Source organism: Stomoxys calcitrans, chromosome 4 (assembly GCF_963082655.1).
Source record: "Stomoxys calcitrans chromosome 4, idStoCalc2.1, whole genome shotgun sequence".
Lineage (NCBI taxonomy): Eukaryota > Metazoa > Arthropoda > Insecta > Diptera > Muscidae > Stomoxys > Stomoxys calcitrans.
In genome coordinates, this window is record NC_081555.1 from 71,109,193 (window position 1) to 71,132,649 (window position 23,457).

The 23,457-nt window shown below is 33.8% G+C and overlaps 2 protein-coding genes across 10 annotated transcripts in view; both read right to left on the reverse strand.

Annotated features, from left to right (window-relative positions):
• LOC106085530 (uncharacterized) overlaps nt 1-23,457 on the reverse strand; it is a 90,200-nt gene that overhangs the window by 48,562 nt on the left and 18,181 nt on the right. The gene's annotated exons all lie outside the window — the stretch shown is intronic.
• Nucleotides 1-23,457, reverse strand: part of LOC106090614 (6-phosphofructo-2-kinase/fructose-2,6-bisphosphatase) — a 61,416-nt gene that overhangs the window by 23,711 nt on the left and 14,248 nt on the right. Inside the window, exons 1-2 of one of the 7 annotated variants that reach the window (XM_059367725.1) lie at nt 14,280-14,477; nt 13,812-13,978 (exon numbers count right to left, since the gene is read on the reverse strand). The exons of 1 other annotated variant lie outside the window; for it this stretch is intronic. The gene's annotated coding sequence lies outside the window, so the exon portion shown is untranslated. Of the gene's footprint in view, nt 1-13,811; nt 14,478-23,457 lie in introns of those variants that run through there. 5 more of the 7 variants (XM_059367722.1, XM_059367724.1, XM_059367721.1 and 2 more) reach the window with 5 other exon arrangements.

Here is a 23,457-nt window from a genome sequence, read left to right on the forward strand (position 1 = left end):
AGTTAGCAACTAAAATTGCCAAAAGTGTATATCCCTAAATATAAGAGACGCGTGATTGACTGGCTGACTAATCATCCCCCCACGAATGTTGGTCTTGGGTCTTAGGCACTGGATAAGACGGAATTTGGTGATATTCGTACATTTAGGTATTAAAAGGTACGAAATTGTGAATTTTTACCTAGCACGAACGAAAAAGGCTGGAATTGTGATGTTGGGCTCAAATTAAAGAGCGTCTCGAATAAAGAAAAAATCGTACTGGAAGTACGATAACGAATTGAGCTGAAGCTATGGAATATGGCATGTAGGTACAACTAAATATATGACGGGTGACTAAATGATTTTTTTTTTCAAAGTTCGTACATCATAATATCAAAAAGTACCAAAAGTACACTTTGATAGTATATATAAGGCGACTAGAGGATTTTTTTTAATTCGTTCCTTTCTAGCACAAAAACGCACAAAATGGTTCTTTCTTTGCGGACTGAACTACAGTTCTCATAATTGTGATACAGCAACACCTTGGCAATATATACTGGGCGACAAAAAGGATTTTTCGAGATGCGTACATAAGGAACTTGAACGTACAAAATTGCACTTTCTTTACAGTCTACAACAGCTCTGAAAGTTGGGATACATTTACACATTGACATTATCGAGTTCTTTGAAAGGAGTAGCGAAGCTGACTGGGCGTATGCTAGTATAACATATAGAGAACACTTTAATTGTCGTTTGGAATTCCATAAATTTTAAACTGTCTCTTTCAGCAGTTAAAAAATTTTAATTTAAAATCAGCATACAGTGTTCGTTGATATCAGCAGACTTATTTCAATGGTTGTAGTTTTTGTCCGGAAAAGCAGATATTACTGTGTTGTCACTAACCAAATCTGCTGCTTTAACAACTCTAATCGGAGCAATTTGTTAATAAACCAGCAAAATATTATTGCAATCGAGAATATTATCTCGACTCCGACTCCAGATAATGTGGAAAAAATGTTTCAACAAAAAAAAATTTATTCTAAATTTTTTTAGAATAAAAAAATAAAATGTTTACATTTTTATACTAGTCTGTTGTATTAAATTTTGCTGTTTATCAATTCAATCAAACTCTAGGTCTATTTGTTTTTTATTTAAATTATTTATCAATATTTTTAATATGGAAATCGTGCTTCTCATTGCATTGTCAATATATGATATATCTAATATATTGCATTCCATTGAAATGCAAAATATTGCAACAAATAAAAAACAGAAGTATGGTGCCTATATCATAAAGGCTGTTTCGCAATGAATTCGATATAAGTACAACCTACCAACGTACGACCCTTGAAGCATTTACACCTAAACGTATACGATGAGTTTCCACCAAGCATCGAAACGCGTCATACTATTGGTGTTGTGGTACCTTCTGGCTTTACTTTTCCATAGCAATAAAAAATTCTTCGATCATAAAGCTCGTCTCGAAAGAGAAATAAAATAAAAAAAAAAACAGAAACCCCCGAGCTTGAATTAAAAAACAGCAAAATTAAAAAATAAAACAGTCAAAACGATTTCTTAGAGAAAATTTTATTGAAATATTGTTTTTAGAGAAAATGGAATGGATGGATCTGTAAGGAAACTTTTAAAAATTTTTTTTCACAAACTTATGTTTAAAATTAAAAAAAAAAATGAAAAGTTTTGTCGTAAGGAAACACGTAATTAAAAAATTCATAAATATATTGTCTTAGGAAGAATTTAATTAAAATGTTATTCAAATTTTGTCTCCAAAAAAATTAAACCTCATTGAAATTTTGTCTTTAAAAAAACTTGTATTGAAATTTTGTCTTTAGAAAAATTTAAAAAAATATATATCAACCAAAATTCTGTATTTAAAATATTGTCTTAAAACTGTCCTTGAAATTTTGTTTAGAAAACATTCAATAAATTTGTCCTTAAAAAGATGTCATTAAAAAATTGTTTAGAAAAATTGTATTAAAATTTTGCTAAAAAAAATTCATTGACATGTGTGTTTGTGTTTGGAAAAATATGATTAAAATTTGGTATTTAAAAAAAAAAAAAATTCATTAAAATTTTCTTTTCATTTGATGTTATCTCCCTATTTCCAAGTGTACCAGTAAATTTGGCGATTAGGGTGTTAAAAGAGAAGTGGACTACCGTGGAAAAGTATACCATGATCACAATGGATATATTTATAGATATGCTTACATTGTGCATAAAGGATTACAGGTATTTTACATACATTGACAGGATATATCAGCAAAGAAAGGGCATGCTAATGGGATCCCCAGTGTCACCGATTATTGCAGACATCATAATGGACGAATTGCTACATGTGACAATGAAGAAATTAACCAAAAAACCAAGACTATTGACGAAATATGTAGACGATATTTTCTGTGTGATTAAAAAAACAGAAATTGGAAAATACACTCCGAGAACTGAATTCATTTGACAAATAAATCCAGTTTACAATGGAACACGAGACCGAGAACAAATCACCATATCTGGATACCATGGTTTATAGACAGCAAAACAAGCTAAAACTTAACTGATACCAAAAGGATACGGCGTCAGGAGATAAATTAATTTCCCCTCGAAACATCCACGACGGATAGAGATTAATACAGCAACAAATTTCATAGAGAGGGTTTTTAAAATCAGTGACACCATTTTCTACATCGAGAACGAGAAGAAAATGAGAAAAACCCCCAGATTAAACGCCATAAACAGTCTTATCAAACACGTAAAAGGAAAATCTTACAACATGGAAAAGGAAAAATCGCCAAAGATATTCAAATCTACAACTTACATCCCTGGCTTTTCGGAACACCTAACAAAACTCAAATATGTATGACGAGAATAACTACAGATTAGCATTTAAAAGCAACAACACCGTAGGCAATCTCTTTAGCAGGACAAAGACTAAAACAGGTAAAGAAGATAAGTCTAGTGTAGTTTATAAGATACAATGCAATGGAAATGAGGGTAACTCATGCCCAATGGCATATGTAGGCACCACAAGTACAAAACTAAAAACTCAAATTTCGGCCCAAAAACCGGACCAAAAACTGTCTCCCAAATCCATAGAACAAAAGACGCTCATTGCAGCTTGACAGGACACATTCCAAACCTAAAGGACGTAGGAATTTTGACACAAGAAAACAATTACAAACTTATATACATGTTAGAAATGTTACATATAATTAACACTCCTTTTGACAAACGGATAAACTTTAAGGCGGACACAGACCACTGTGCACAGGTTTAAAGGAGTTTGATACATAAGTATAGACAATAGAGAGAGAGAGAGAGAGCTTTAGTATAAGTTTTACATTGTTAGAAGAAAGTCGTTTCAAACAGTTAAGAATAGTGTAATTATTGAAAAAAAAAAATAATCAAACACATTTTTTGTTTTCTATATAAAAAAACAATAACATCAGTTTTTTAACAATTGTTTTTATGACCTCGAGCCGAACAAACCAAAAAAGAAAAAAAATTGTATGCTTTAGAAAAAAAAATTTCTTTGAAATTTGGCTTTTGGTATGCAAGCTGATTCGTCGAAATAAAAATATCCTTGCATTTGATTTGTAGAAATTCGATCAAATCCATACATATTTTAGGAGTTATAGAAGAAATCGTTGTGCAAAATGTTGATAAGCTTGGTTGATAAATGCGTGTGCAAAAGTCATAAAGTGAAAATCGGGAGATACATACATATGTATGGGAGCTATAGCAAAATCTGAACCGATTTCTTTAAAATTTATCAGTGATCAAAAGAGTCATTATAGAAATTATTTAAAATCGAACGGAAATATATACGGGAGCTATATCTAAATCCAAACCGGTTCCGACAAAACACCGTATATGTAAAAGGTGTAAAAGAAAATTTCGAGCCAAATTTTGTGGGGATTGGTTAACAAATGACGAAATCATTGCAGTATAAGTCAAAATCGGACGAAAATATTTGTAAAATATTTGAATCGATTTCGACCAAAACCGGCACGGATAGTAAAACTCATAAAAGAAGGCACATATATATGGGAGCTATATCTGATTCTGAACCGATTTATGTCAAATTCGATTTTTAAGTGTATTAAACAATACACTTAAAAAGGCAAACATAAACCGATAAAAAACTGAATGTCTATTTTAAATATGACAATTATATTAATTTTAAAAGTAAACACAAGTTGTTAATATGTTTCATTTCATATTTTTTTAGTACGAAAAGGGTGGACGCTTTGTTCTCATCATCTCCTGTTTTGTTTACATTGATCAGCTGATGCATAGCAAACATTACCCCCAAAACACGCAGTGTTATTGACATTTTAGTCATTTCCGTTCTGCTCTCTTGCGTATCAACAACCACTTGTATGGATATGAAACAACAATTGTTGTTTTCACATGCATGCATATGACGGCAACATTAATTATCTTGTATGCCATATGTACAGTGACGAACAAAACTAAAATAAGGACTTTTGTCATTCAAGATTACCTTCAATAAAAATGTTAACATTGATCTATACTAAAATTTCTTTTATATAACATAAAAACTTAACTGTATATCTTATACTTTTGTAATCGGATATGTAGTCGAAGGTCTAAAACTGAAACGACCAAACTAAAACTAATACATACAGCTATGTTCAAAATAATAGGAGAGCTACCACCTCATATTTTCACAAGACAAATTTGTTGGTATATCAACTTTCAAATTATGTTAAAATTACAAATATAAGCTCATAATAAATATTATACATGTTTTCTCGTTCTATCAATGAATCGCCTTCTTCAAAAAAAAGTAGGAGTGCGAATGATTTGTTATAAAATTAAATAAAAAAAGTGAAAACTGAATATAGGAAAGTGGTAATAAAGCTGTTGCAATTGTTTTGAATAAATTTTTAACAATAATTTCTGTAAAAGTGGAACTTAGAAAGCACTGTACCAAAGAAAGGCGAGAATTAGCCCCAAACTTTGAAAAGTAATCAAAATACTATAAAAAAATACAGATAAATTTAATAAATAGTAGGATCAAACGATTGCCAAGCCTCATTATATAAAAATGGCCGAAACTCTCGCACTCATACATTAAACATCAACTATTGATGACCGTCGATTTTATAATATAGCAAAGGGAACCCTACTGCGCATCCAAATATTCAAGGGGCACTAAATCTGATTAAAATTAGTCCCACTACTCACAAACATTTGTTGGAAAATTACTTATTCGCAAACAGTCCAAGAATGGTACCATTGCTGACCAAGAAGTATACAGTTACACGCTTTAAGTTCGCAAAGGACATATCGATTTGCCGACGTCGTTATCGACGTCTGCTGACATACCAAATACATAATATAAATCACAATTTACAAAAACAGGCAAAAGTATTGATTCGTTGGAGCTTTTTGTACAACAGTATGGGTTCAATATTGAAATATAAGCCATCATAGATATTTTACATTTTTGGAGCAAGTAATATTATATTATGCAGACTGGAATTGGCTTCTGAAATTGGTACTATAACAAGAAAATGACCGGAAACATACTAGTAAATTGGCAAGGGGTGGTTTCAGGTCAATGGGGTTCAGGTTAAGCTGTGACCTGCTCAGTCTATTGTTGTCAATCTCATCGAACATTTATGGGGAGACATTGAAATTATGTTACAGAGAACCGAATGCCAAATGCGGAAAAGCAATGGAACGCAAAATTCTTAACAAAAATATATACACAAGCACACTATGTGAAGTTGTTAATCTTTTTTAACAATTCGTAATTTTTAAAAAGAAGAAGTGCCGTTAAACTTCTTATTTAATTCTCAGCAAGCATGACTTAAACGTTTTGATAAATATTTTAAACATGGATAGTCGACGCTGTTCCTTCATTGTCCAGTTTTTCTTAATGGTTTGGAACGGCTATTCTGAGCACTATTCACATTGAAATGAAGGAAATGTAGAAGGCCACCGTAGCGCAGAGGTTTGCATGTCCGCATATGAAGCTCAACGCTTGGGTTCGAATCTTGGCGAGACCGTGAGAAAAAATTTTCAGCAGTGGTTTTCAATTCCTAATGCCGGCAACACGCCGTTCGCACTCGTATATAAAAAGGAGGCCCTTTATCATTGAGCTTAAACTTGAATGGATTGCACTCACTTATATGTGAGAAGTTTGCCCCTGTTCCTTAGTGGAATGTTCATGGGCAAAATTTGCAATTTGCAATGAAGGAAATGTTGACTGGTAGAAGTTCGTACTTTAGTTTTGTCCGTTAATGTATGTTCATATACTCATTAGGGAATAGCACTATTCTCCTCATTTATATATATACAAACACTTTCTTATAATAGAAACCTCAAATACTGTCATTTTGTCTACACATAAAGAAAAACCAAATACAAAATTATCTCAATTCTTACTATAACCACAAGTATGGCACAAAAAGTTTTTGGCCAATTTAATTTCTGTGAAAAAAATATTCTCTTTGAAGTTAGCTGTGTATCAATTTTTAAATATAAGGATATATAGAATAATGTCCAAATACAAATATGCATATACCCATCATGAGAGAGACATTTTTCAAATACCGAAATCATAGATTTCTTAGTAGGAAATTAAATATGTTCTATCAAATATATGCGGACATACACATTTATGCGTATAGAAATAAATGAACATGTTATAAATACATTTCTTCAAAACAAAAGAAAAACATAAGTTCATACAGTCGGTCAAATAAATGTACGCACACTTCGTTTATTCTAAAAAAAAACAACTAAAAATGCTAATGATATAAAATTTCTTAATGTATCTTTCTACTTTGCTGAATCATATATTCATCTAGCCAATACGTATTACTAAAGATGAGATATCACTTTTCTTTGCGATCAATATCTTTAAAACAGAAAAATTTTAAAATAAAAAACAAAAACAAAGTTTACGTACACTACCCACATCTCTATATGTTTTCGCTATTTTGCGGGACTTTTGAGGAATTATATGGCACATGACATTGTCCGTAAATAATATAGTAGATGTAAGGATCGGATACCTGAAATGTTTCCGATCAGATGCCTGAGAGGACACTTGAGGTCGAGTGCGAGACTCTGTGAGATCAAGTTACACGGATGCATCAAAGGTAGAGGATAGAGTTGGCCTGGAGTACATTGGGAACCCAAGCACTGAGATCTGTTTTCGACTACCTGGCCTTAATATGATCCTACAGGCAAAGATCAGGGCCATCACGGAATGCGTGAGGGTGTGCGCTACCTACGCGAGGACGTCGAGTGCCGGGTCATAGCGAAGTAAGGGGGAATGAAAGAGCAGAGCAGGCCAAAACTGCCCTCAAAAAATTTAGTTAACCCGAAACCTTTCAGGTCGAGAGAGACCGAGTTAAGGTCGTGGTCAACGAATGCGCATGTAACACTGTGGAACAGCGAAACAGTCGTTAGGATGGCGAAAATTCAGACCGTGAGAAGACGAGGCTATTACTGAAATGTAGTAAGGAGGTCAGTATAGCTTTATGCATCATAACGAGGCTCATATGACTGCGTGCTTACTTATGCAAAATTGGCTAGGGCATGTGGGGAAGATGACGAGATGTTGGAGCATTTCCTGTCATTGCCCGGCTTTCGCGGCAAACCGGTACTTATTTGGGGACACAATACCAGACATGAACCAACTTAGAGGAGTGGTATGGAACACAATACCAGACATGAACCAACTTAGAGGAGTGGTATGGAAAACAATGAAGGCTTTTGTAAATAGCACGGATATCCTAACTTTGATAGCTTTGATAACTTTTTTAGTATTTAGAGAGCACAAAAAGCCGATTACTGGCTTAGGTGCATGTCCATAGTGGCATGGGTCGGATTAATATTCGCATCCTCTTTTGAAACTAACTAACCTAACCTAAACTATGGCATTACCTCCATATAGTTTGGGGTGGAGTGATTGGAGGCCACCGCAGCGCTGATGTTATCATGTCCTCCTATGACGCTGAACGCTTCAGTTCAAATCGACAGACGACAAAAATTCGGTAGACCCGGACCGGGATTCGCAACAGCGAGAGCTAATGCCGTCGTCTAGCGTTCGAAGCCATCAATACAACTTCCAACAGATGCACAGAATCATGTACGTACCATGGAAGTAGTGTAATTTGTGCAGACATATTCACCATTACACAAAAACACATGCATTGGGAACAAGACAGCTAATAGACTGGGTTGTCGAGCGTGGTTAATGTGGTTATTTGTATCATGGAGGCGTTTTCGCAATAAATTAGGTACAAGTACACTATACAAAAATGCGGCCATTGAAGCCTTTACAGCTAAAGGCTGACCCAAAATACGAAACGCGTCCTATAGTGGTTGGTGTGTGTTGCAATCTCTGGCTTTCCTTTTCCACTTGCAAAGAAAACCTCCGATCATTGAGCTCGTCTCGAAAGAGAAACAAACTAAATTTTTCTTTGAAGAAAATTTCGATTGAGTTTCAAAAATCGGTCAAAATGACCGGTTGATCTTTCTAGTGTTAAAAAAAAAAACAACAACAAAAATGTCTATTATGGCTGGTCCATGAATTTATTATTTACGTTATTGTTTCTCCCAAAGGGGGATGAGAGTCGAGCTAAGGAAAAAATTTTAGTGTAAAAAAACGAATATAATAAAAACCATAAATTATAGCCACATTAAAAAACAAAAGCGGTTGGAGAAAAACTGTTGCCGGCTTGCAAATCAGGCGCCAATTTGGAACTAGAGAAAACAAAATCGTATTGTTCAGTGTAATAGATAATATTTTAAATCGCAAAAAGATAGTTTTATATACATCTACCGAGACATGCCATTAATTACCATAACTGGAATAAAGAATTTGCTAAAAGCTCACTGACGTGATCAATATTTTGTCACTTGACTAACTCGGTGTGGTGGTTAAACAATATTTTACGATGTGTTAAAACAAGTTAATTAATAAAAGAAATTCTATGGAACATTCCGTTAATATAAACAAACAGCTATATAATTGATGATTGGCTTTTTTGATATTTTGATATTGTTTTCTGTCCCATGTAGACTGAATTAAAACCCATATTAATGGGATTATAATCGAATTACATATACAAAAAATTGGATTATAAAAACCTTATGAAATGCATTCATGAACATTTTTTGCCATTAGAGCTTGGCAACAAGGATCGCGGTTTCAACATACAAAATGTGTGCAAAAACAGCAACATTTCCCATGCCCCCCTCTCCTACTCCAAAACAAAATATGCTTAGCTGCGCCAATGCATGACACGTGATAAACAATTTTTTCAAACATGAACATTTTGTTTTTAACGTTCCGTCAGAATTTAATGATCCCTCAATATAACGAATTTGTATTTTTTTACCAACATTGGGTGTTGAAAAAGAGAAATGAATGCAAGAAAATTTTTAACTGTTCCATATATTGGGTGCATTTGGCTTTTTTCATAGAAAATGACAACAGTTGAATCAGTAAATGTCTTCACCGAAATGATTTTTGTTCAAACTATAGATTTAAAACAAAGATATAAACTTAATTTAAAGTTGCCCAATGTTACAACTTGTTAGGGAAAGATTTCCTTCGATGAACGGAGGCAAAACAAAAGGAATTGCTTTTGAACAGATTCGATCAGATAAGAGAGAAGAGTAAAGTAAGGATCCCATACTATGGAGGCATATTCAAGGTTACAATGTACTAAAGATGTGTAAACATTTTTTGTCACAGAAGTATCATTAATTCTCTGCTCCAACGTTTCAAAAATACAAATGAGTACGAAAGTATAATTAGTCCAAGGTCTTCGACTGATTCAAGCTCATCGGAGCCGATAAAATAATTTTGATTTCGTTTTGAAAAACGCATTTTATTGCATTTGGAAATATTCAGTTGCATAACGCTAATTTTGCACCATTCATAAAAGAGGTCAAGATCGGACTGGAGATAATATCGATCATCTGGGTCATTACAAAACCTAAAAATGTTCACATCACTGGCAAACATCAGAATATTAGAATGCTTTATTATGTAACGTAAATCATTAATAAAAAGACAAAACAAAATCGGACCGAGATGGCTACCTTGGGAACACCGGAAGCAACAAAGATAGGTTTAGAGATCAAATTACCAAATCTCACATTTTGTGTACGGCCAATTTTAATACCGAATTACTGAAACCATATAAATGTAATTTCATAATCAGAAGTGTATGATTGACCTTATCGAATACTTTGCTAAAATCCGTGTATAAGTCTGTCTACTGCCTCTGAAAGCATCGTTGACAAGACATGTAAATTACAACAGATTTGTTATGGTTGAGCGTGATTTCCTAAATCCGTGTTGACATGAAGTGAGCAATGAGGAAACCTGATGAGAAATAGATTCAGTCAACATCTTCTCCATTAACTTGGAAATAGCACTAAGTATGGAGATACCCCTGTAAATATAGGCATCATTACGACTGCCAGATTTGAACAATGGCACAGAAAAAGATTTTTTCCAGAGAAAGTTTAAAAAGGAAAATTATATATTTTTTTTAAATTCTTAGGTTAATACAGTTGTAAATATATTGTTATTAGTCTGTAAGGGTATTTATTATCTATAGACTTTAATAAAAAAAATATCTGCGGTAGATATCCAGATTTTGGGTTTCAAAATGCTAGCCGGGACACCATCCGGACCAGCAAGAAATGTAGATTTTATTGATCTTAAGTTTTGGTCTATAGTGTCTTGATCTATCAAAGGAACACCTATATTAATAGAATTTCTAATTATATAAGTATATTCATAGTCGAGTGCGCAATGTTAATCAGAATAAGTAGTAGCAAAAAAATCGCCGAAAATTTTTGAGATATCTAAATCCGTGTCCGCTGACACTGAACCATATTAAAGAAAAGTTAGGTATAGCACTGAAGCGACGTTTACAATTAACAAATTTGTAGAAAGTCTTAAGATTGGATTTTAAGTCCGATTTCATTTAAATCAAGTAATTGCGATGACCCATCTTGTTTTCCCTATTGTACTTTGATCTTTCTAATGAATAGTTTGAGAAGTCGAGCGAAGTTCCCGATTTTTTTTAATTTCTTATACAGTTTATTTTTGTTATTTTTCAGTTTCGATAAATTTCATGTATTCCAAGGTGGTCCAGAATTATCAACTACAATAAGTCGAGGGACTGACTTATCTAAGTATTCCTTTAGAATGGAGTACAATTTTGATATATTCTCATTAACATAATCAGATCTTAAAACGCTACCCCAATTAGTGGCAGAATGCAGGAATCTGAGCTTAGTATAATTAGTTTTAGCGAAGCAATATTCTTTTCTAGGGGAGGGAAATTTAGGAGGCATTTCTTATGGGAAAGAAACACATTTTAGAGAAAAAAACTAACTGGTTAACAGACAACTGTTAGTTAGCTGTCTATTAACAGAAGGATTTTGCTATCATCTTTTAGACTAATTTTGATCCAATGATCTCTTGTTTCGGGAACAAAATGATTATTAAACCATTCTTAAGATATTCGTTTAGTTACTAAACTTTTATATTGGTTTTATAGAGAACTGAAAGTTCGTGAACATTCTTTAAAACTCTTGGCAGAGCTCTTTTTCCGATAACTTACACCTTGCATTTGTACGCATAATAAAGCACTTAGTCTCTCTTTGGCACTTTATGCCCATCTACGGGTGCTTGATCAATGCATACCAAAATGCTTTCAGGCAAACTTCCAGTTTCGATTTGTTCCATTTTTTAAACGTAATCGATAGACTGGAGCCACCGTAGTTTCGAAGATAGCATCTCCGCCTATGACGCTGAACACCCTTGTTCGAATCCTGGCCATAACATCCTTATGCAGGCGACATTTGTGAGATAACAGCCATGTAAAAACTTCTCCCAAAGAGGTTTGCACTTAAGCACGCAGTTCGAACTCATCTATTAAAAGGCGCTCCCTTATAATTGAGCTTAAACTTGAATCGCACATCACTCAATGAAATGTGAGAAGTTTGCTCCCTGTTCCTTGATGTAGTGTGCATGGGAAAATTTGCATTTGTAAAACGTACTTATACTCCCGGATAATAGAGGTAATCACGAAAAATCGAGTTGATCGAAAAAAGACAAAAACATCTTTTTGATATCGGAGAATGGAGGTTACCGAATAATCGAGGTCCGACTGTAATATAAAAAATCTACTTCTTCCAATTTGATGTGCCGTCTTGTTGTCTGAAATATCCCTCACCGTGGTGAACAAACAATAAAACGAAACTGTTACCGTTTGCTAAATTCAATCAGTACAACTCCACGTATAATTATCAGGACCATAAGCATAACTTATACGCCATTGATATACTTGTTGGCCAGCTAAATGGGCCAACCAATATAAGAATAGCCTTAAAACAAAGATTTAACGAACGGGAACCATTAATATAGTGTTATGGTAACAATTTACAACTAATAAAAAAAACTTTACATTTTCCAAATCAAGAAATGTCCTGAAATATCCCTCATCAGGGTTGTAATTTTTTACAAATTTGAATAATTGTTTCTTATACGAAAGTCACAATGGAATTGCAAGGAATTACAATGGAATTGTTCCAAAATAAAATTTTCAACGTCTTTAACATCTACATGAATAGTTTATAATTAGGTATATTTAAAAAATACTTTTCTAAATCTCTGCTAGCAAAACAAATGAAACAAACAAGAATAATAAGTCAAATTGTAGGAATATATTAAAATAAACAAAACAACACACCCATTTAAGTAAAGGCAATTGTAAATGCGACACCAGATTGCGGCTGTCAAAATGAAAGAGAAGGCAGCCCTAGTACATTTTCTTTAAAATTTCCTATTCACAAAAAGCACATGACAATATAGTTTACGTAGAACAGAAATAGAAGGTTTTGTAGGGTCTATGGAAGAATTTTTAATCCGATTTAGAAAACTTTGTATGAAATCGATCGGACATTTGCTGATTCGTATTCATTCACTCAATTTCCTTTTCAAAATAGAATGTTACCAATTACCTATCATACGCTTCGGTTCATATAACAGAAGGGTATATTAAAAACAACTTTAATTGATCTTAAATCGTACGTATTGTTTTATATGTAGGGGAAATCCGAGCTCGGTCGCTCGTGACTGTTTAGTAACTATTATTTAAATTTCCTCACTCTTTCTTACATACTGAGCTGCTAACTGGAACGAAATGCAAGAAAACATCTTTAAATACCATTCAACTATTAAACAGAACAATTAAAAGACAAGTATGTAAAACTTGTGTAGAATGTTGAATTCGAACTTCACTCCATGTTATACATTCTTTGGGCACGTTGAATGTAAGTTTCTAACTTAGATTATGAGTGATTGGTGAGGTATTCTATACTAGATTTTAAATGCAAGATAGCATAAGAGAGTTTCCATTTGAATGTACAATAAGTTATCTTAAAATTTTAGTTAGTGTTGCAATGTTTATATATATATAAAACAAAACATAAAGTAATATAATATTTAGATGACATAATAAATAATTGATTAAGACAACAGCAAATCAGGCGAAAACAATAAAACACTTTTAATTCAAATGACTATTCAAGATTGATGCTAAAAGCATGCCAAGCATCTTCAAAACTGACAGACAGTATTTTTTCGGCCCCTTTGTTCATTTCGTCGGGTTTCTTCTTTGGCAACGATCAACAGGTATAAAATTAGGGAATAACGGTTTTTTACAAGCATTTTTAACATGGCATAAATTTTTCTCTTTTTATTTCTCCCTAGGGCAAACCAAATTATTCTTCATAAATTAATTTACCAACAATTATTTTTCAAATTCAAACGTTGAACATGGCGATACTACTTGGCTTTGGGATCGCAAATAGATTCTTCTTCAATGACTGGGTTGTTACCGGTTCTTGTTAAACGGCCACGCTCCTGCCGGTTGACTTTAAACGCCACTTCAGCTCTTAAGTTTCTTTTTTCCTTTTTGCGATGTAAACAAAATCACATTTTAATTTATTGTTGTAAACAAATATTAATTCTTTTTTGTATATATTCAAAATAAGACGAACACAAATGGAAACGTATCAACAGACGCAAACACACACACACACACATACATATAAGACACCCGCGTTCATTAAGGAACAATCTGTAATGTTCAGAATAACAACAATATGAGACTTCCGACGATAAATAAATATCGCGCAACGTTGACTTCGCTTTATTACGCGCTGCTGTCTCCTCTAACTTTTAAGTTGTGATCAAATAAAAGAATATATACCGAATGATTAACAACCGATAGGCCGACGACCGTACCACCGACGACGACAATGCGGTATCGACAACAAACCATCCACGAGACAGATGGTTTTGGTCGATGTATTTCGATAGTGGTGGTGCCAATTGTGGTGTTAAATGGATTCGCGACTTTTTGTACTACTGCTTTAAACACGTTGACGGCCAAAACAAGAATGAGTACAACATGTGGAAATAAAAATTTCATATACAAATATTCGCAAATATTTCTGGCAGCCAACTCATCTTTCTCTCTCTCGTTCTCTTTTTCCCTCTAATTATATAATAGAACAGTGATGCCAACATTTCGTAGCCCTTTTAAGGGTAAATTTTATAGGTACCGAAAAAAAATAGTAAAAATTGTATTCATTAATTATAAATTAAATAAAGTATTATACACATTGCCTGCAATCATCCCATTAAAGGGAAAATTTTTGCCTATCACTAAAAATTTTTTGTTCTTACTTTAAGCACTTTAAAACTAAATTTTTAGTTTTAAGATGCCCGATTTTACAATTATTTCAAGATTAAGAATGTTTAACCGCCTCTCTCACATATCTATAACCAACTCAGTGGTTTAACAGATGGAATCCAACAGCGTGTTATGAGACTACGAAACAACTGTTGGAATCTTGAATCGTTACCAGGGCTGCCAGACGTGACGATTTTACGTCCTTTTGACGATTTTTTGTCCAAAAGTTGGCACTTTGGAGCTTGATGATTTTCGATTTGAATCCCTTTAGAGATTAGCATATCTGCCTATGACGCTGAACGCCTCGGTTCATATAAAATTGTTCAGCTGTGGCTATCCCCTCCTATTGCTGGCGATATTTGTGAGGTACTTTGCCATATAAAAACTTCTTCTCAAAAGAGGTGTCGCACTGCGGCACACCGTTCGGACTCGCTTATAAAAGGAGTCCATTGAGCTTAAACTTGAATCGGACAGCGCTCATTGATCTATGAGAGTTTGCCCCTGTTCCTTAATGGAATGTTCATGGACAAATTTGCATTTTTGCATCGCGTTATAAGTTGACTATTTTTTGTGATTTATTTGTACTGAAATTGTCCTCAATTTAGAGAAAAAAGTTCAGAATTACCGTTTTTACGACAAATTCGCATTATTGCGGGCGGTGAAATTTAAAGAGCCGATGTTGATTTTGATAGCTATGACGTGTTGCTCGTTTGTGTCAATTTCCATAATTAAAATTGAGTTATGACTGGTTCTATGTTCGTGCTCCACAGTTGAAAACACATGTTATTGCAATTACTTTTTGAAACACTACAAAAATCTTAATGATAACATAATATTTTTACGTATCAATGAGCGAATGTCATACTGAATGCAATCAGCAAGACGATTGGCATAAATATCTTCTCAGACAGCCAGACAGCCATTAAATCCCTGGAGAACGTATTTCTGAACACAAAAACTCAACGAGATGGTTGAACAGTTTAAAGTCTCTGGCGACATGTAAGCTTAGTTTCCAGGACCAGGACTGAAGGGCAACGAATGATAGATGGTCACAAAGAGGGAGCTGTGAGCATTCCAAAACCATGTGGCCTCATCTAGACTTGAAGAAGTCTACTGCTTTGCTGTCATTGGCTAGAACAGACGTCTCAATCATTGCGTCCGTCATGACAAGACACTGTCTAATCGGAAAACATGCTGACAGACTGAAGGTTGCCAGCAACGACTTTTGCAGAAGCTGTAGGGACATCGATGAAAAAGAGAGTATAGAACACCTTCTGTGTGTGTGTCCCGCACCTTTAGAGTGTTAGAAGGAGTTCCACTTTAGGTTCTCCTTTCTTTGAGAGCCTGTCTGATTTAGCGGACGTGAACATTCGCAAGTTACTGGGCTTTTTAAAGCGATCTGGATGGTTAAACTATAGAAACTAGACGGTTCCTGTGGTATCACAATGGACGAAAACGTCTAAGTGAGTCTGATGGCATTGCCACATGAAAGAGTGTGAGCGTTAGAGTAAACGAGCGCATACTAACACTTTTTTTTGCATTTTTTTCATTGAGTGATATGCAGTCCGTCCGTCAACAGTCAGTATTGGTAGGAAGACGGTTGTGCGCGGATGATAATTTGATGATGATAGATTGCAAATTTTGTGAAACTTGTAATGTATTTTATTTATACGGAATTCAAGGACTGTTTAGAGCAAAAAAAACTCATTCATTATTTTATGAAACTTATTTCTTTTAATATGTCAATCTTTTTTTTTCAGTTCATGTTAGGTAAACGTGGTTCTTACTCAATTCGTTTATAGTTATCTTTAATTATTTAAGTTATTTAGTGCAAAAATGATAAATTCAAACATGTAGATGAAACTTTTATCTTGCTTTTTACTAATTTGATTTTCGCAACTATGACGTTTACATTAAACAGGAATTTGAGGTTTACTCAAATTCTTTATTTTATTTTTATTCTTGTAGTGCATTTAAAGAGCCAAAGTTATTTTATTCGTCCCTACATTGAATTCGCGTTTTTCTGCCTTGTCATATTAGCAACATTACCCAAGAGATTTTTTCAGTTCTAACAGATGTAGCTGACAAGTGTTGTTGTGTATGAGTACATACGACACATGAGAAATCTGTCTACCCTTTGAGTTAGCATCAAAAAGGAAAAGTAAAGACAACATAAGGAAAAGTAAAGACAGCATAAGAGGAACCCCAAGTATAAACACTAAACAAAAATAGAAACTAATGATAGCAAAAATTCCTAATGACCCAACAAGTCAGATGATAAAAATGTACGGCGTTCCTTTAAATAATACCCTAAGCATGAAAACAAGTATAATCGGCAAGATAAGTGGACTTGTAATCAGGCCCGCATGCCGAAAGTTTAACAACCACAATGCAGCTTTTGATTCTTGTTCTCTGCAAACTCTCTCTGAGAGTGTAGCAGCTTTTCGCCACAACCATACGCTCTACAATAATAAACAAGTGGAAATGAATACAATCATATGGCCAGTTCTTATGAATACATATACAAATGCATATACATTAGGCTGAATCTTAAATGTAAATGTAACAATATATTTCATAACTAAATTAGTGAAGATCTTGCGAATCATCTAAATACGATGTAGGAAATAGGAAACTATTACAGTCGATTTTCGTCGTCTCTGTTAACGTCATTTCGATTTACGTCGTCAAAAAAATTGTTGACAATAACTTCGATTTACGTCGTCTCAGTAGTTTCCCAGCTAATTCCATTTTCAAGAATTAAAACTTTGGTCGATGTGCCCGTCTGCTTATTTCTTTTGTAAATTCGTGTTCGCAAATGAGTACAAAACTAAGTTGGAAATTCTTCTAAGGTTGGAAGTAGTTCACTCAGAGATATAAAAAACGCAAGTTTCTGGATCCTAGACTTACGCGTAAAAATATACCCATAAACACAGTCATTCAAAGAAAGGCTTAAAGCTTCAAGTTCGAAAGCCTTAACTCAATAACGGTTGACACTCGATTCAGTTGTCCGATTTAAATGAAATTCATATTCACATGTTTTGCGCTAAATTTATTTGTTCTTGAAATAATTCATACAATCTGATATTGTCCGGCCTCAGACCAGAGGGTAATCTGTTTCTATTACAAATAGAACATAAAAAAAACCTTGTTTTTTAAAGTTAGACGCACCGACCACCGAAGTTTAAAAATTTGAAAATGGTACAAAAATGTAATTTAATATCAGGCGACAGCGTTTGCCGATACCAGCAAACTTATATTTCTGGATGCAGTGTATTGTTTTATAAGCAAAATCTTTGCAGCAGATATTTATATGTTCGACTGTTGGGTTAGAATATGATTTGCTTTTGATTGATTGATTACATTTTGATTCGTCGCAGTGTCTCTGTGATTGACACAAGTTACAAAACGATGCTCATATTAATTAACAAATCAAATAAAAATATTCTCGACAACTTTTCTATGGCTTTTTATGGCGAACGTACAAAGAAAGATGGGAGGGTGCAAGGCCTTTTACGTTAAGGCCTTTTCGATTAGCTGTGCAATAATAAAAATCTAAACCCAAAAGTGATACGCCTTCCTTTATTATATAAATTTCTTCTGCTGGTTTTCAATGTATAGCAGCAAAAAACTATCGCCTAATATAGATGACTTGATCAAAATAAACACAACACACAAAAATGGGTTTACCTATCAACTAAATATTTATTTTCCCTGAACTTTTATTATTTATTTGTAATACTCCAATCAAATTCCCTCAGTGGGTTATACATTGATGGGGCGGAAGTTTAATATCTGGTATTGGTTGGTTTAATAGCTGGTAAACTACCGATAATCGCAACGATATTTTCGATTGTTTTAATAATAAATATCGATAGTATCGATACTATCGTTAGTTTCCCATCACCTATATTTCAAACGAAAATGAGAAGTTAAAATCTGGAGATCGATTTATATAGAATTAATATCAATGCACAGACCAAATAAAACCAAGGTTAATAAAATCAGTTGGAAGTCATAAGCGAAATCATTGTACCAAATGTTTGCCTAATCGGATGAAAATTTGCGCCTGCTAATGATGATTAACGACGCACAGTGGCGCGGACAGAGGAAACAGGTGGCAAAAACCAACATTTTCATGTGCGCCTACGAAATATTGAAAGAGCCTATCTTATGTAAAACTTTCCAACGGAACTGGTACCTATAGAAATGTCAGATTCTTAGTTAAGTTTAGTTTGGTCCTATTTCAAGTGAAATATCTCGAAAACTAGATTAGAGATGGCGATTTTTTATTTTTTCTATTGATGGATACACTGATTAAAAGTAGAATTATCCAAAAAAAAATAACGATTTCTTTGAGCTTTTCTAGATAAATCACTTCTTAAAAGGAGCCTACTTTTCCACTATTTGTCAACTTTGATGGAAAATAAAAAAAAAATATACCCTCGTCATATTTTCAAACTACGCTCTTTGATTGCCCGTTAAAATAATTCAAGAGTTAGGTGCCCGTACATGCTGCATTTTCGTTTAGAGAAAAAAAATTAAAAGCTATTGTTCAAGAATTTTAAGTCACACTGTCGAAAAATCATTAGAATAATTCTCTAACATTTGAACAGATAAGGATATCTACACGCAACTATACATGGTGAATTTGGAGATGGTTTCCAATAATTATGCCAAATTTGGAGACCCTAGTAGGTCCAGGGGTTTACACGGCGCGTGAATGTAGGTCACCTCTAGCATTTCGAATTTTGAAGTGCTTCCAAATGGATCCAACAAAAAACATGTCTAGATACCCGAAATATCTGTAACGGTTTATGAGATATTGGAGTTACAAATAAAAATGTTTCAAATTTCAGTCGGTATTTTTGGAATGGTGGCACTATTTCTTTACCCATTTCATCCAATTCTCCGAATAAGAACAAAATTATAAAGATTGTCTTTTCTTACTAAAAGTTATAGGCTTTCCGAAAAAATTACTTACGGATTATGAAAATTCTACAGAAAATTGAAAAAAAACTGATTTAAATTTTGATTGATAGTTTTAAAATATTAAAGATTTAAAAAAGCAAAATATCTATAATAAAAAATAATTTTCATAGGCTGAACACTTATCTATCATATGCCGTTTAAGTCATTCAATTATCTTATTCGGTTCAAAAGATATGATTTTTGCAACGAAAAAATTCAAACTGCTCCACTTTTTGACATTTGTCGAATTATTGAAAATAAACAAAAATGTAAGAATTGAATGTACAAAATAAGTTTATCGTTTAATAATGAACCTGACGCCAAAATAAACGAAAGAATCTAAATTTCTAAACCATATAAAACAAGACCAAAATAAACAACAAGCTCAAAAATGGGCTTGATTTGCGAGTTTTGCTTTTGTTGCCGACGTTGTCGCCTAAAATAATGAAATTTTCAATTTCAACAACGAATTTTCAAAGCATTGTTGTGTGTGTACAGCTTTTCCTGCAGCGGTTTTTATTAAAGTATGCATCTATCGGTGACTCTTATCGGAGTGCATTTATCGGTGACTCGCATCGTATGCATCTATCGGTGACTCTCAAACTTAAATTGTTACGCATTTATGCCTGTTATGCAAATGACAGTAAATACAACGTAATAACCTCCCTTATTATTCAACTTTAATGGGTGCCATATCGTATAACATGCTGTCGCATAATTAAAAATGGTTAACATCATTTTAGCTGAAACCACTACTATATGACGCAGCACGAGTTCTCCAAAATAGTCATACAAAAGAGCACTCACCAGTCGTGGTATGTTGGCAAAGGAATTTCAAAATGTTCCATAATTGTTGCGATTTCATGATCTTTTCGTTATAAGTAATCAATAGAGATGGGGTTCTACCCAACACTTGGGTATTTATTGTGGTAATACCCAATAAATACCTTTTTTGGGTAATTATTTGGGCATGTATAATTTTTCAGATATCTTCGGTATAAAAACATTTTCCAAACAATTTTTGATGATTTCGTATTCTATGTATATATACCTGACCTTCTGGTCTCCTAAAATCGGATTTTAGTTATATATAGACCGATCTCCAGAGTTAAAGTCTTGAGGCAATAAATTAGTAATTTTTCATCGGATTTCGATGAAATTTGGCACAGTGGCTTCTGGTAGTGTGGTTCAGATCGGACTATATTTGGTTATAGCTGCCCTTTAGACCGACCGCCCGACCTGCCGATACAGAGTCTTAAAAGATCATAAGGTCATAAAAGATCTATTTATTAGCCGAATTCGATGAAATTTTTGTGTACTAGTAGACCCCTACCCATTCCTGTCAAATGTGGTCCAAATCGCACCATATTTCGACATACAATAGTTGCCGTATAGACCGATCTTCCGATATAATGAACCTATAAAAGGAATATTTTTCATCCTATATTGATGAGATTTGCAACAACGCGTTTTGGTATCCCTCTAAACCTTTTTATTGAATATCGTCAAGATCGGACCAAGTTTGGATATATTGGGTTGCCAAAAAGTAATTGCGGATTTTTTAAAAAAAGTAAATGCATTTTTAATAAAACTTAGAACGAACTTTAATCAAATATACTTTTTTTACACTTTTTTTCTAAAGCAAGCTAAAAGTAACAGCTGATAACTGACAGAAGAAAGAATGCAATTACAAAGTCACAAGCTGTGAAAAAAATTTTCAACGCCGTCTATATGAAAAATCCGCAATTACTTTTTGGGCAACTTAATAGCTGCCATACCTTTTGGGTAATTACCCATCATCTCTAGTAATTAATGGAATTATGCAAAGGCGGAATACACTTCCTACACTATTTATGCAATCCGAAGAAATGTTTCTAACTTTTTTGGCTTGGGTCCATATTTTTGCCATATTTCCAAAACTGAAAGATGTTAATTATTCGAGCAGTGATTTAAAATTTTGAGAATCTTAAGACATTTCTCGATTTATTGTCCCCATATTTCTCACCTTAAAAGATCATAACAATGATTGGTTACCAAAATTTTCGCACTATTTTCCAATTCAAATACTACCACCTCATATCTTTACAAGCCAAATGTGTTGGTATATAAACTTCTGAATAAAGTGATGTTTTAAGGATAATTAGAAGGGTACGTAAGAATTAAAATAAAAAATAACATGGAAGATTCGGTATGAAAACTCCGAAATTCTTTCTCTTTTTCCCTTATTAAATACATAGCGTGCAATACTATTGTAGGCAAGATTGATTGTCCTTGTGTGTATAGTCGCAACATGCAAAGGATTTATATTAAAACAGTTATTGCATGCCCATTCGCTGATTGCTTCTAAGTTTTTATTGAGTTTAGAGATACAGCTATTGATGTTTTCGGCTTTTGTACTTGCATATAGTTGTACATCATCCACATACGTCGGAACGTCGGGAAGGTCACCTTTATATAAAGTAAACAATAAGGAACAAAGAATGGAGCCCTGAGGCACACGCCGCGATATATCTAATGTGTTTGATTTTTGTTCAACGTTTGACAAATAAGATGCAATTGGATTGCAGGCTGTTTCTGAGAAATAAAATAGATTTTTGAGTTTTAACACAAAATATCATGATTTACTGTGTCAAACGCCTTACTATGGTCCAAAACAACGATCACACATATCATGTTCTTATCTTGTTTTTGAAGATGATCTTCGACGACATCAATAAGAGTTGTTTTGCAGATTCTTTTTTTCCTGAACCCAGACTCCGTCATCAGTTTCTCATTTTCCAGAAACTCCACTTTTGAGGAAACGTGTATTTGGTAATTATGCTGTTAATCAGATATGTAATGTATGGTAATAGCTGAGACAGCAAAAGATTAATAAAAATTGGGCTCACATCCTCAGTACCCACAGCGTTGAATTTTATTGAATGAAAAATCATGCTCAATGGGAACCGTCAGGAGACAAGAATAAAAATCGTTTAAGGTGCTCGAATTACCCAATTTTGTAAATTGCTCATTTAATTGATTTGAATTAACGTTAGTTGTAGTACTTTGCTTAGTGTCAATACTGATATCGCAAATGGTTTTCCATTTTGATTTGCTGTTCACTGCAGATTTAAACTACCTGCTGTAATGCTCGTATTTAGCAGCATTAATGATTTTTCAACGGCACGCCGGGCATACTTAAAAATGTCATGCAGATAAGATGTTTTAAAACGTTGCCACCTTTGATAAGCCAGGTCTCTCTGTTCATTTAAAATTTTAATATCATTATTAAACCAGGGCTGCTGTTTGTGATTCTCCACCTTGGTTTTAACAGGAACACGCCGGGCATACATAAAAATATCATGCAGATAAGATGTTTTAAAACGTTGCCACCTTTGATAAGCCAGGTCTCTCCGTTCAATTAAAATTTTAATATCATTATTAAACCAGGGTTGCTGTTTGTGATTCACCACCTTGATTTTAACAGAAACACAATAGCTATATAGAAAAAAAGGTTGTTTTGCAAAAACGTTAGTTGGTCATCGACACTGTTCAGTGTATAAATGAAATTCCAATTGATTTTATCAAGACAACTGTTTACCAGAGTGAGATCGATTTTCCGGGAGTATACGTTTTACAACTGCAAATTTGTAAATTTTCCCACGCACATTGTATTAAGGAACAGGGGCAAATTTTTCACATTTCAATGAGTGATATCCGATTCATGTTTATGCTCAATCAT